Raw genomic sequence first — 12307 nt, forward strand, 5'->3', positions numbered from 1 at the left:
CTAAACAATCCTGTAACAAAAACAAAACCTCCCCACACCCCTGGATGAATGCTGGGGGAAGCAGAGGCTCTAACAATTAGACATTATTGTTAAACAACATAACACTAATGAGAATAGTTGTTCAAAAAAGGAACAAGCATTGTCAGAGAGAAAAAAATGCACCGAAAAACAGAGCAATCAAAAGAACTGACATTCAAAGATATGTTAGCAACAACTGTAACCTTATGGCCTCTTATCCATGCTGGAGTAAATAGATAATTGCTCATGCATAAACATAACAGCTTAGGTCCCAATAAATAAAGAATTAAACTTTGAGAACATCCACAAACAACAGGAGAAAATAAAAAGACTATAGACACCTCTTCAGAAGCAAGTACGCAGTATAATGCTCTGACCTCCTGAACTTACAGCCCAGTTCTGTGAAGCCTCTATCATTGAAAGCTAAAGATCCACAAGGCTTTCTCCTTCAGTCTGATTTAAAACATGGGGAAAGTAATTGGTAAAATGGCAACATCCAAACTAATCATCTCTTCTTGAGGCTTACTTGTGCAGCAAAACCTGTGTGACCCAGGCTGATGCACGTGAGATGCAGACAAGCTGTAATTTACTTCTTCTCTGACTCAAAATACTTGCCATTCGTGGACTTTGCTAAATTCACTCCTTACTGTGAATCTTTGTTTTTAAACTCTTTTAGGCATGGATGGATTTCTCCACCATCAGAACTGTTGTTAATATGAGAGAATCCAATCAAAGTGAGGTCTGCTGCGTGCCTTTGAAAGTATATTTAAGAAAAGAAGTAAGGTTTTGCCAGACCTGTCCACTGCACATTTTCTTGCACCTTCTCTTGAAATACCCAGTACGGCCTGGATAGATCTAGTCTAAAAAACATCATGACTTTATCCTGTTGGTAGTCCAAATGACAGAATTACCTCCGAAAGTTGGACTCCAAACTGCAGTAGGGTCTGGATCAGTTAATCCAATTCTGAGTCAAACGTATTTAACAAGACTGTTTGGGAGCTTGCCATAATCCAGGGTTGTGGTGCAAATATACAGTACAGTTGCCTTGTATTCGATGGTAGCAATGCCAAGGACTGAAAAAAATGGCCAGGACAGCAGCCACAGAAACCATATGATTGTTCTTAACATATGCACATGACTCTAAGTAAATGCCTGCAAACCTATGACTAACTTCAGCCTTATTTTTCAAACCAAACATTAATCATTTTCAATTATTGTGTAGTTTCCGCAGATCTCAAGAAAATTAATTTTTCACCCAGTCTGGGTACAAAACCCAAACAAGTTTGTAAGCTGCTGGACTGGAAGTGATTCAAATTACAGTGTAACAAATGCAACCAGGCTTGAATTCCTGCAGGAGCTTGGGACAGACAATCTTTTACATTGGCTCTCAGCAAATACCCAAGCATTCCTTTTTTAGCGGAAATACTCATAAGAAATTAGTTTCAAGATCTCATGGGTGCATATTTGAGGCTCCAAAGACTATCTGTACACACACAAATATGTTATTCATGCCAGAACTGCTCATCCAATCAAGGAACGGAAATGCTACTACTGTTTGTGGTTCATTTACCCAAATGCTCCCAAATACCGCAACGGAAATTTAGAATAGTTGGGACCACTACCACAGTGAAAATATTCAAAAAATGCATGATAAAAATTCTAACATTACACTAAAAATCCTGTGCTGCTCTCAAGAGGGGAAAAAATAAAAAAAGCCTATGTTAAATTGGTTCCAAAACACCTGGAACTGTTACCGGCCAAAAAAAAAAGTTTTTGGATAAGCAGTGGATGAAGATCTGTAAAAAATAGAGTTTGACTAATACATTATTGAGAATATTATTTAAGTCTTGTATTAAATTACATTCCAACTTCAATTAGCCAAAAAAATTTGCTACAATACAGAGTAAAAGGCAGTATTTTGTTTAAAGTTTCTCTTTTATTTATAGTTCGGAGAACATGAAGAGGCTTGGCTCTCCAAACAAGCATCTGGAAAAAATAGAAACCATGAATCATGAGCTCGCCCTAGTGTTTTAAAGTAAGACTGCAGTGAGGAACTAAGAAATCCATCATGTTATACTTAGCATTTTCATAAAACATTTTACTTGTCTATTTTTTCCATATTAAAGCCAAAAATTACTTTGATTTATTTAGTATTTAACAAATGCTTACTCATCTGGATCTCCCATTTTACAACAGATTGAACATACTCAAATATTTTGATGTGTATTTTGAAGTCGATTAATCAATTAAGGTCAAAGCAGTAAATTACTGGGTTTTTTGCAAACTAAAAGCATTGCAGCATTTATCATGGAGAATCTCTAGCAAATTGTTAGTTATGATTTTACTCTATAGCTTCAGCATAAGACACAAGACAAAAGAAAGGAGAGGGAAAAAAAGCAATAGCTAAAAATCTGAAGCATTTCACGTGGGATTTATAAGAAATTCCCAATTCATTCATGACCTGGTTTTCAGAAACTAGTCCATTTACATAAATACAGTCTGCATGCAGCTACATGCTGCCTTTCTAATTCTTCCTCCTCTTCCTGCCTTTTTTATTTTTAATTCCCAATAAAACAATGCATTTCAAGCATACAGTTTGATGCCATTAATGAGGATGCATTCCAGCTTAAAGGAAAAAAAACAGACACAGGGTTTTTTGCAAAGCAATACCTATCACCTGTAAATTGGCAAAGTGACCTTCTTCAGTCTGCCTACAAACATGAGGACAGAAAGTACCACGAGGAGTGGGATGGCATACACTTCAATTTCAACAGAAGTGTGCAGTAAGCTGCAAATTGTGGGAGAAAAGGAAAGGAAGGAAACGTCAAGCCTTTGAAAACTACAGTAGGAGAAGCTTTTCAAGGACAGATGGCAAAACCTTCTGCAGTTTGCTCAGTGCTGAGAAAAAAAAACAGTGAGCATGCTGCCCACAGCAGGTGAATTCCTTAATAGTAGAAGCTGGTTGCACATTTTAAGGGAAGAGAAGAGTGTTTTGCAGCATGCAGAGCATTGTTCTCAAACAGCCACCCTGCAGAGATGGAGGGGGGGAACACTGTAATTTCCCTGAGATAGAACTGTGCTCCAAAGGGATGTAGTTATTTATATTTTCTCTTAGAAAAAGGGACAATAGGACACCAAGAAGAAAACTGCTCGACTATGCCAGTGCATAGTGTAACCGTGTACAAAAGAAACAGAAAAGCAAGAATTTGGTATGGGATGATGGTGATCAATTCATACCTGAAATAAAAAAACACTACAAACACACAGCAGGAGGAAAAGCTTGAGATGGACTGAGAAATTTGAGGGCAAAACTAAAGGAAGTAGAGCACTTCTGTTTATTCTTAACAACTTTAAAGGCGTCTGAAAAAATGCTAAGGCAGGGCCTTCTGGTTGCTCCACCTTCTTCTAAACCCCTTCCTAAAATCCCCTCCTAAAAAAAAAAGAAGAAAGAAAGGTGATCTCAATCTCACATCAAAATTTCGCATTTCTATCTCAGCCAGAATAACTGGATTCTGCAAGAAGTGACTGCTCGAGGGTAAAGGTTTTAGAGAAGAGATATAAAAGCAAGGCTAGTTTGGAGAGGAAGCCCTACAGAATGCATAAAAGCAAGGAAAAGTGTGATAGGGTCAAGGCAACAATTTATTTTGCTGACAATGATATGCACAGAAAAATGTAACATCTCCTGTATTCTTTTGATTCATATTCTTGCATTAAACATAAGTTGTAGCTGAAGGAAAAAAATCTTAAAAGAGAAAAAGGACGTTTGAAAACTGACTTGACAATCAGAGCATGTATTTTGTTCCTGTAATTTTATTCTGCATTTTGTTTATTTCTCAGTCTATGTGCCAAAGCATATTATTGTTTACTGCTGGACTTAATTATTTTCCTGACAACAGTGCCAATTCCTATTTCAATAACAAAATATACTCTTGATTTTCCACACAGTCATTATTGCTGCTAGTGAGAATTCAGAAGCAGTGAAATCACCCCACAAAGTTTATCAGTTTCTCTGGATCTTTGAGAAGCAGAACACTGTAGAAACAAATCATGTGAGCCACCGAACTTACAGTGCTTCTGTTAAGGTCTGCAAGTAGATGACTGGGCACTGGCTTGAGGTTTAGTTAACTGAACAGACCATGAAAAACTAGTGGACACAACACTAGAATCTGCTGAACATAAATAACAGAGTGAAAAGCTGAAGAAAATTATATATAGCACTATGAAGGATGGCTGAATTTCACACACGATGAAGGGGGAGTTATGTGAGACATGGCTGAATTCCAGAGGTAATCAGAGGGACCATTTGGGGACCAAGATCTTAGGAGGCCAACAGGACCCAGGTAATGTCATACCACATAAGGCGCAGATGACCTAGGTAATAGTATCAGAAATACCAAATTTGGATGCAGATATAGTAAAACCATGACCAATGGGGAAAAAGTAATTAAGGATGGGTTGTTCATTTAGGAGGGCATAGGATTGGAGAAAGGAAGAGAGTAAAGTGCACGGGGAAAGGAAAAGCATGGGAAAATAGAGAGAAGGGGGAATAAATGGGGTTAGCTATGTGTAAGCAGGTCAGTACCCTTCTCTGACTGACTCTGTGCCTGACCACCACAGTCTACCCTATCTCCTTGTTAAATCCTAATCTTAACTATTTCATGTGAGATCTCACTCTGTTCTCTGTGTCTGAGGGTGATCTAAGTGTCAGCAACTGAGGAGCAGACTGTCAGCCGCAGGACTCTGTAGGTCCTGGTGCAAGCAACTGGAGGCACTGGGGCTGGGGCTGCTTCATCACAGAATGTCAATTCTGTGTGCGTGTCCAGTGAGATTTGCTAACAAACTTCAAGTTGGACTAGCTGGTGAGTATGAGAAGATCCACATCTGGTGAAGCCCAAGGTCTCAGCTGACAACTTGTTAAGGTTCTTGGGCAAAGCCCAGAAATGGATATTAGATGAAGGAGTCTGTGATAATATTTGAGAGATCTGCCAACATGGTATGCTTGTGAATCTAAATAGGCAAGGCATGTAAATGTCTCTTCACTGGTGAACTTCCATCCAGATCTGATGGAAAGGGTAAAAGCACTGGGCCATTTATGTTCATGTTTATGTGGGTGCTGTTCATGTTCCTGTGGGTGCTGTTAGGAGCTCATGTATCCTGTCTTAGGGTACCCTAAGATGCTCTGTGCTTATCACCTTCTGTCAGCTGCCCTCTTCCACTGCCATTCCTTTCTTGATGGAATCCCAGAAGAGGAAATCCCTTATGCACACCTGAATATGCCCTGGCAGGAAGAGCATCCTTACTGCTTCTTGTTGCTTAATCCTGGGAAGAATGTATAGATTTGTTCAGCAGATCTGGTGCCCTCCACATAGTGGAGCAATTTGAGTTCAGAATGTCACATCGGTCCCTTAACTCCTGTCCAGAAATAGGTATCAGCAGCTTCACTTACTGCACTGCATGAACTGCTAGGAGAGATGAGATGCCTGTTCCTTTTGGACACAAAGAACAGCCCTATTCTGATTATTTGACTTTTGGGATGGTGGCAGGTGGACTCAGCAAAGGAAGAATGGTTATTACCAAAGCATTTCTATGCAGAAAAGTAGCAACAGTTCCTATGAAGAGTAGAGAGAGCACAGAGAGGCTTGCAGAGGGGTGGGAAAGATGCATTTACTGAGAGTGCAGCAGCCACCTAGGTGAATATCCCCTCATATGGACCAGAGGAATTGCTATCTTTATACGTGTTGTTTACATAGCCAAGAAAAATGGGCAATGTTTTAACGTAATGCACTTTGTAACGGGCAGTTGCAAACACTGCACAAGAGCTTCATACTTTCAGGATCCTAAACAAGCCATCTAAATTACCATAGTATCAAGCCACTGGAGCTTGTTTCCATGGTGGTATGGGCTCATGAGTACTTCTATGCCCACACAACTGCTGCAGCAAACAAAGAATGCATATCACAGAAAGGAAAAATAAGTTTGGTTGAAGTATAGTCATCTAAAATAGACTGCAGTGAAGAGAGGTTGGCTGATATGAAATGCATCCATCCATGGCCTCTGTGTTCTCTCTCTTCTGCTTGATAAATTGTAGGACAACAAAGTTCTGTAAGAATCTCAGCAGACTTCAGGACAGTTATCCAGTAAGACAGGATAAAATAAAAAGGGGAGAATACAAGAGAAATAGTCTATCAGCTACCATGTAAGAGTTGCACAAAGAACAAGCAACAAAGCCTGCTGTTATCAGGTGCTGCATGAATGCTCCAAGTACAGTCCCACTGTTAAGTTGTATTGCTTCTGTATTTGCAAGAGGATAATGATGAACATTTGTTTATAACTATTTTCCAAGCATTAAGGTAAGACCTGTCTCTGACTTCTAATGCTTAGCATCTTGCATTAGCAAACAGTCCCAGAGATTTTGACTAAATTAGTTTTTGACTATTTAAAATGCAATATTCCCAGGAGTATGACAACCTGATATTAGGAAACTAATAGCAGCATCGTACCCAAAAGATACACATGTCATTACACACACGCGTATAGTTAACAGTGAAGTGTGCTTCAGGATATCCAGGAGTCCCTTAACAACAGGGCTGATGAAGAACAAGGTATCCATCACATACCTATATGAAATATTACAACATTATTAAAAATTACACAGCTGCTTATTCTCAAGGCCTCAGATGCAATTATAAAACTCAGTGGTAGAAAAGTACAAATTGTTTGCTTTCATTATTTTGCTTCTAAGAAGTTTAATTCTTACCTGTGTTTCATACCTTTTCTGTAACACAAAGCTGACGCTCCCATTAAACCAGTACTCCTTTTTCAGAGAAGCAAGACAAAAAGATGAAGTTTGAGATTGAAACAATGCCATAACTTACACTTCATGAGTTATACAGAGGATTACATTACTGTATTTCAAACTGCATCTGGCATCTCTGTGATCACTTGCTCTATGTTTGTAACTTTGAAATACGCAGAAATGCACAAACCTTTAGAGAAACAGCCAAGGCTACCATGCAGTACAGAAATGAAGGCTTTTTTGAAGCCCTACCCTTTGTTCCCAATCCTCCTTAAATTGACGGGGAATGAAGAATGCTGAAAAAAAAAAGCACTGTGCCATGCCTTTTCTTTTTACAAAATGAAACAGTTTTTCAATCCCACATCAGAAAAGTTCTTAAGAAAACATTAGCCAAACCACACTGGAGGAATTCAAATCACCTCCAACAAGACAGTTATTCAAACAAATCTTTTGATTTAATATACTTGTTAAACAACACATAGCCAGATAAACAGAATCCACTTGTGGACCAGGCAGATTCCGCTGGTTTCAGTCAACAAAACAGCAGAAAGCTACCTTGATACTGAAATGTTCAGAGGGTGGTATTTTAGCATGTTTTTTTTCTTAAGAGTGCATTCTTCATGTATCACTTTTGACAGGCTAATTTTTGCAGCACTGATTTACAGCAGTAGTTCTGAGCTGAAAACCAGTGTAACAGCTTTTAAGCATCAGAATTTAACACCTCATCCTTGAAAAGCTTTTCAAAATTTCTTGCCATTATTGTTTTACTCTTCCAGTCATTTTTACCATTGATTTCTAACAATTAAATGAAGATAGTTACAATAAACGGTCAATGAGATGATATTTGTTTCAAGTCTCCTCTTTAAATGACAAATACTAAGTTGCCTGGAGGGAGATGACAGAGCAGACTCTTGTCAGACCTGTTACTTAACTTACACCCACAAATATAAAATGGACAGGGTGTGCAAACAGGGACTAACTGGTTAGCATAGCGGGTGGTCCAGAGGTGCAGGCCAGGAAGGTAATTCAGCACAATGGTGATGTTCTACATGAATAGAAGAGGTCTTGACCTAGATGGGAGCCCATGAGGAAAGATGTAGCTGCATGGAGCACTGGGTGCCCCCTCCTGAGTCCAGGGCTGGCACCGCAGCAGCCTCAATAAGGCAGGCGTGCTCTGGTCAAATTACTGAATCTGGAGACCTGTCGGGGGGTCAAATGAAATGCTTGACATCTAATGACCACCCCAATAGCAACAGACATCCCAAAGACCCAGTGAAAACAGGGTCTTTCAACAATGGGACGACTAATCCTAAGTTATCAACTTTGCAAAAGTAATAGAGCCACATGTATGGGTGTGTGTGTTCCAATATATTTAAAGAATTATATACAGCTGTAGTGTAAGAGCATGAAGATATTATAGGAAAAGAGAAGCATGGAAGAATCCTTGAGGTTAGGAATCCTATAATCTAATTCCAGTTTAGCACTAGAACTGGACACTACTGACCTCCATCAGGGCAATGACAGTGATCATGAAATGCTGAGCACAGAAGCAGTAAATTTTGTACTGGTAGCAACAGGAGGAGCTAAATTACCTACATACAGAATGGGTCAGCAACTCATCAGGACGAGACGCAGAAACAAAACTCCTAGAAGAACCTGTACAGAAATCCAAATGAGAGTTGGATTTAGATTCAAGTGGTGCTTGGGAACCAGTTCAAGTGGAATCACTGGAAGAGCTGTTCTTTAGTGGTGATCACAACACAATTAGGCTACTATACAAAACAGCAGGTGAGTGAAGAAAGCGCTAGATAAAAATGTGAAGAAATGGAACAATGTAAAAACAAGGCTATTAGTCAAGAAAAAAGAGGAAAAGAACAGCCCCAAAAGCAGGAACAATCAAATCTACAAGCAATCTAGAAACTACACAGAATACTGGATTAGAAGCCCAGATAAAACATGGACCAAAAGGTAAAAAAGGGGACACCCCCCCTCCCCCCCCAAACAATTAATTCTTGCTTGGCTCAACAGGGAGTTAAGAAGGCTGTCAGAAGAAAAAGGTCAGAATTTAAAGAAATGGAAAGCTTGCCAACATGTAGAGAACATAAAAACCATACAACATGGCAGGTCAAATGTAAACAAGAAATTAAGAGGATGGAAATGAATTTGAACAGCACCTTACAATGGATACTCAGCTTCATAGTAAAAAGTTCTTTTAAAACATTAAAAGCAGGAGGCCAGCTAAGGAATCAACAGGACTGCTTGATGAAGAAAGTATAATAGGAGCACTCAGGGGTAGGCAAAAACACTCAGTGAATTTCTTGCACTGGTCTCTTCTGACATCCTTTATAATGAGTCAGCTTCAATACACAAGAAATATTGGACCAAACCAATAATACTAATAAACACCAGAACTGGGTAGCATTCTCCCAAATGTGAATCTGCAAAACTGCTGGCAAAGGCATGCTACCCACCCTTACAAACAGCTGCTCTGCCAGAGGCCTGCAGCGCCGCTAAAATGATTCCCATCTACAAGAAGGGCTCCGGAAGGTATCTTAGAATTACGGGCTCGTGAGTAACCTCCTTGGCAGTGACAGAGTCCATAATAAAGAATAAATCTTGAGCACGTGCACAAATTCACTCTATTTGGAAAGAATTGGTACAGATTTGTAAAGGGAAATCCAGCCTCACTAGGCTGCTGGACTTTTATGAGTGTTTTCAGTCAGTATTTGGGTAAAGGGAATCCCATGGACATGATATATTTGTAGTTTGAAATAACTTTTCATTAATAAGTTACGTTGCCTCAGGGGTGGAAAGAAGGCATCACATCCTGGACATGACCAAAGAGCTTCCATGTTCAGAAACATGCTAATACCACCTCCAGGTGATGATCAAAGTGCAGTACCATGCTTCCCAGAGCAACCACCCTGGGGACATTTCAAAAGCCTTTCAAGTTTTCTTGTGCAATACTGTTTCCTACTATGTATTTTAATACTTTTCCAGCTTATCAGCACTAATTTCCTATATTCCTGTTAACAGCAGCTCTAGAATAGAATACAGTCAACACAAACTACATTACATTTTTAAATAAAATGTACAATTGCAGAACTAAAGTGAAATTATTTCTAATGAATATCTGCACTAATGAGCCAAGTTCAAGCTAAATGCATAATTTTGCTCAAACCCAAATTCTATAAATTGAAGTGGGTGTCATAGCCTTCAAGAGCTTAAGCACTGCTTTAAAAGAATCTGTCAATTATTTAATAGAAATCCTTTCCTAGCATGATGTTGCTGATCTATGTCTCACATCCAAGGTTAATTTAATGTTTAAAATGTAGCACTTCAACTGCTGCTACATGAAGTAATTTATCTTGGAAAAAATGTAGAGAACAAGGAAAGACAATTATTCATGTGAATAAGAATATTCATGAGAAAATTGCATCTATATAATGTAGACATGCAAAGATCAATCCATTATACTAGGCGACACAAAGAAAGGAGATTTAAATTGTAGGGTAAAATTACAGCTACATACAGTACTTTTTCTTTTTTTCTTTTCTTTTTTTTTTTTTTTAAAGCAGAAAGGAATCTGGTTCACCACAGATTCTGGTCAAGTCAGTGAAGGTGCCATCATGCCATCCAGAAAACCTCTTTAAACCCATTCAGATACATCTGTACCATCAACACACACTCTTCCTTCCAAAGTTCCCAAATGATCAAGAACACACACAAATGTTTGGTAGTTCCACAGAGGAACCCACACCCGTGACATTTAGACAAAGGTTAGTCCCAAGGCAAAACCAAGAAGGGTAAGTATCAGGGATAGGACCTACTTTCTCAGCAGGAAGAGGACCAGACACCTGAATTCTTCTTTATCAGTGACCCTAAACAATGATTAATACAACAACCAACCAACCAACCAACCAGAGACCTCCCATGAAGTCTCAAAGGCAAGTTTCATCCTGTTTCCAAGGACATCTCAATAAGTGGCCAAGAATCAAACCACTCCTCTAGAGCAGGCTGGAATAGCTGCCCACATTATGTGTTACCAGGACTCCGTATCATTTCAGAGCCCCTACCTTGGGGTCTAGGGTCATGACTCATCCAATTCCATAGGACCAGATGGGCTTCACCCACAGGTGCTGAGAACTGACTGGTATCATAGTAAGGCTGCTCTCTATCATCTTTGAAAAATTGTGGAGATCCAGGGAGGTCCTCAGTCACTGATGAAAGACAAATGTTGTACCTGTCTTCAATAAAAGGCCAAAAGTTCTACCCAGGGACCTACAAGCTAGTCAGCTTTCCTTCAGTTTGTGGGGAAATGATGAAACAAGTCCTCCTGGATCACACTTCTGAGTGCATGGAGATGGTGGTTATTTGGAATAGCCTGTGGAAAAGGACGTGGAGGTCTTGGTAGTCAGCATGCTGAACACCAGCCAGCAGTGTGCCCAGGCAGCAAAGGCAGCCGACAGCATCCTGGGCTGTATTAAAAGGAGCACGGTCTGTTAATTGAGGAAAATCAACTGAGGGAAATTATTATCCCCCCCCCCATTAGATCACATATACATGACCACATACAGTTTAGGACCCCTGGTACAAAAAAGACATTGATCAACTGGACTGAGTTCAGTAGAGGGTCACCAAGACGGTCAGGGGCTAGAGCACACATCCTCTAAGAAGCAGCTAAGGGAACAGGGCTTGCTCAGTGTGGAGAAGAGAAAGCTACAGGGAGGAAGACATCTGTTAGGTTGTGTGAGAAAAGGTTCATCTTCACAAAGAATCATAGAATATCTCAAGTTGGAAGGGACCCATAAGGATCATCAAGTCCAACTCCAAGAAGCACAGAGAGACAGTGGTAAATGGGAGAACCTGAATAACACTCTGCCCCAACTATTCTGGGCTATCACAGGAGTCATCAGCTTGAAGGAGCACAGAGGAAAAACAGGCAAGGGAACCCCCATAACTCACCCCAAGAAAAAGAGCCCTTACCACAGTTCCTCCCAGGGCTGTCACAGGAGAGCCACCGATGAGACAGTGAAAAGGCTCTCCAGTGCATCTTTCAGACTGAGGGGCAGGTTTACACGATGGAGGGAAGAGCTTTACAGGATTGTTCAGAATTTACTAAGGCTGCTTAGAGAAGGAACCAAAGGCAGGTGAAGGTAGGGATTAAGGTGATTTGGGAAAGATTAAAATAGAAAGGTAAGGAGTTAGAAGGAGGTGATGTGTGTTAGCCAGGGCTGGTCAGTATGTTTGTCTTTCTGCACCTGGTCCACACAGTCAGTCCCGTACCCTCATTAAACTTTATTTCTAACTACTGTTCTGGGTAAGTGTCTCTCTATTCTGCAGCTATGTGTGTATATGGAGGTCTGAGTCACCTATTTCTATCTCATGCATTTAACTCATTTTTTCCCCACACGTCCGATTGACCTAAGGGCTGAAGAAAAGACAGGCAACAGAAAAAGTAACAACAACGGACCTGAAAAATGCTTTGGCAAC

This window comes from Haliaeetus albicilla, chromosome 2 (genome assembly GCF_947461875.1).
Source record: "Haliaeetus albicilla chromosome 2, bHalAlb1.1, whole genome shotgun sequence".
Lineage (NCBI taxonomy): Eukaryota > Metazoa > Chordata > Aves > Accipitriformes > Accipitridae > Haliaeetus > Haliaeetus albicilla.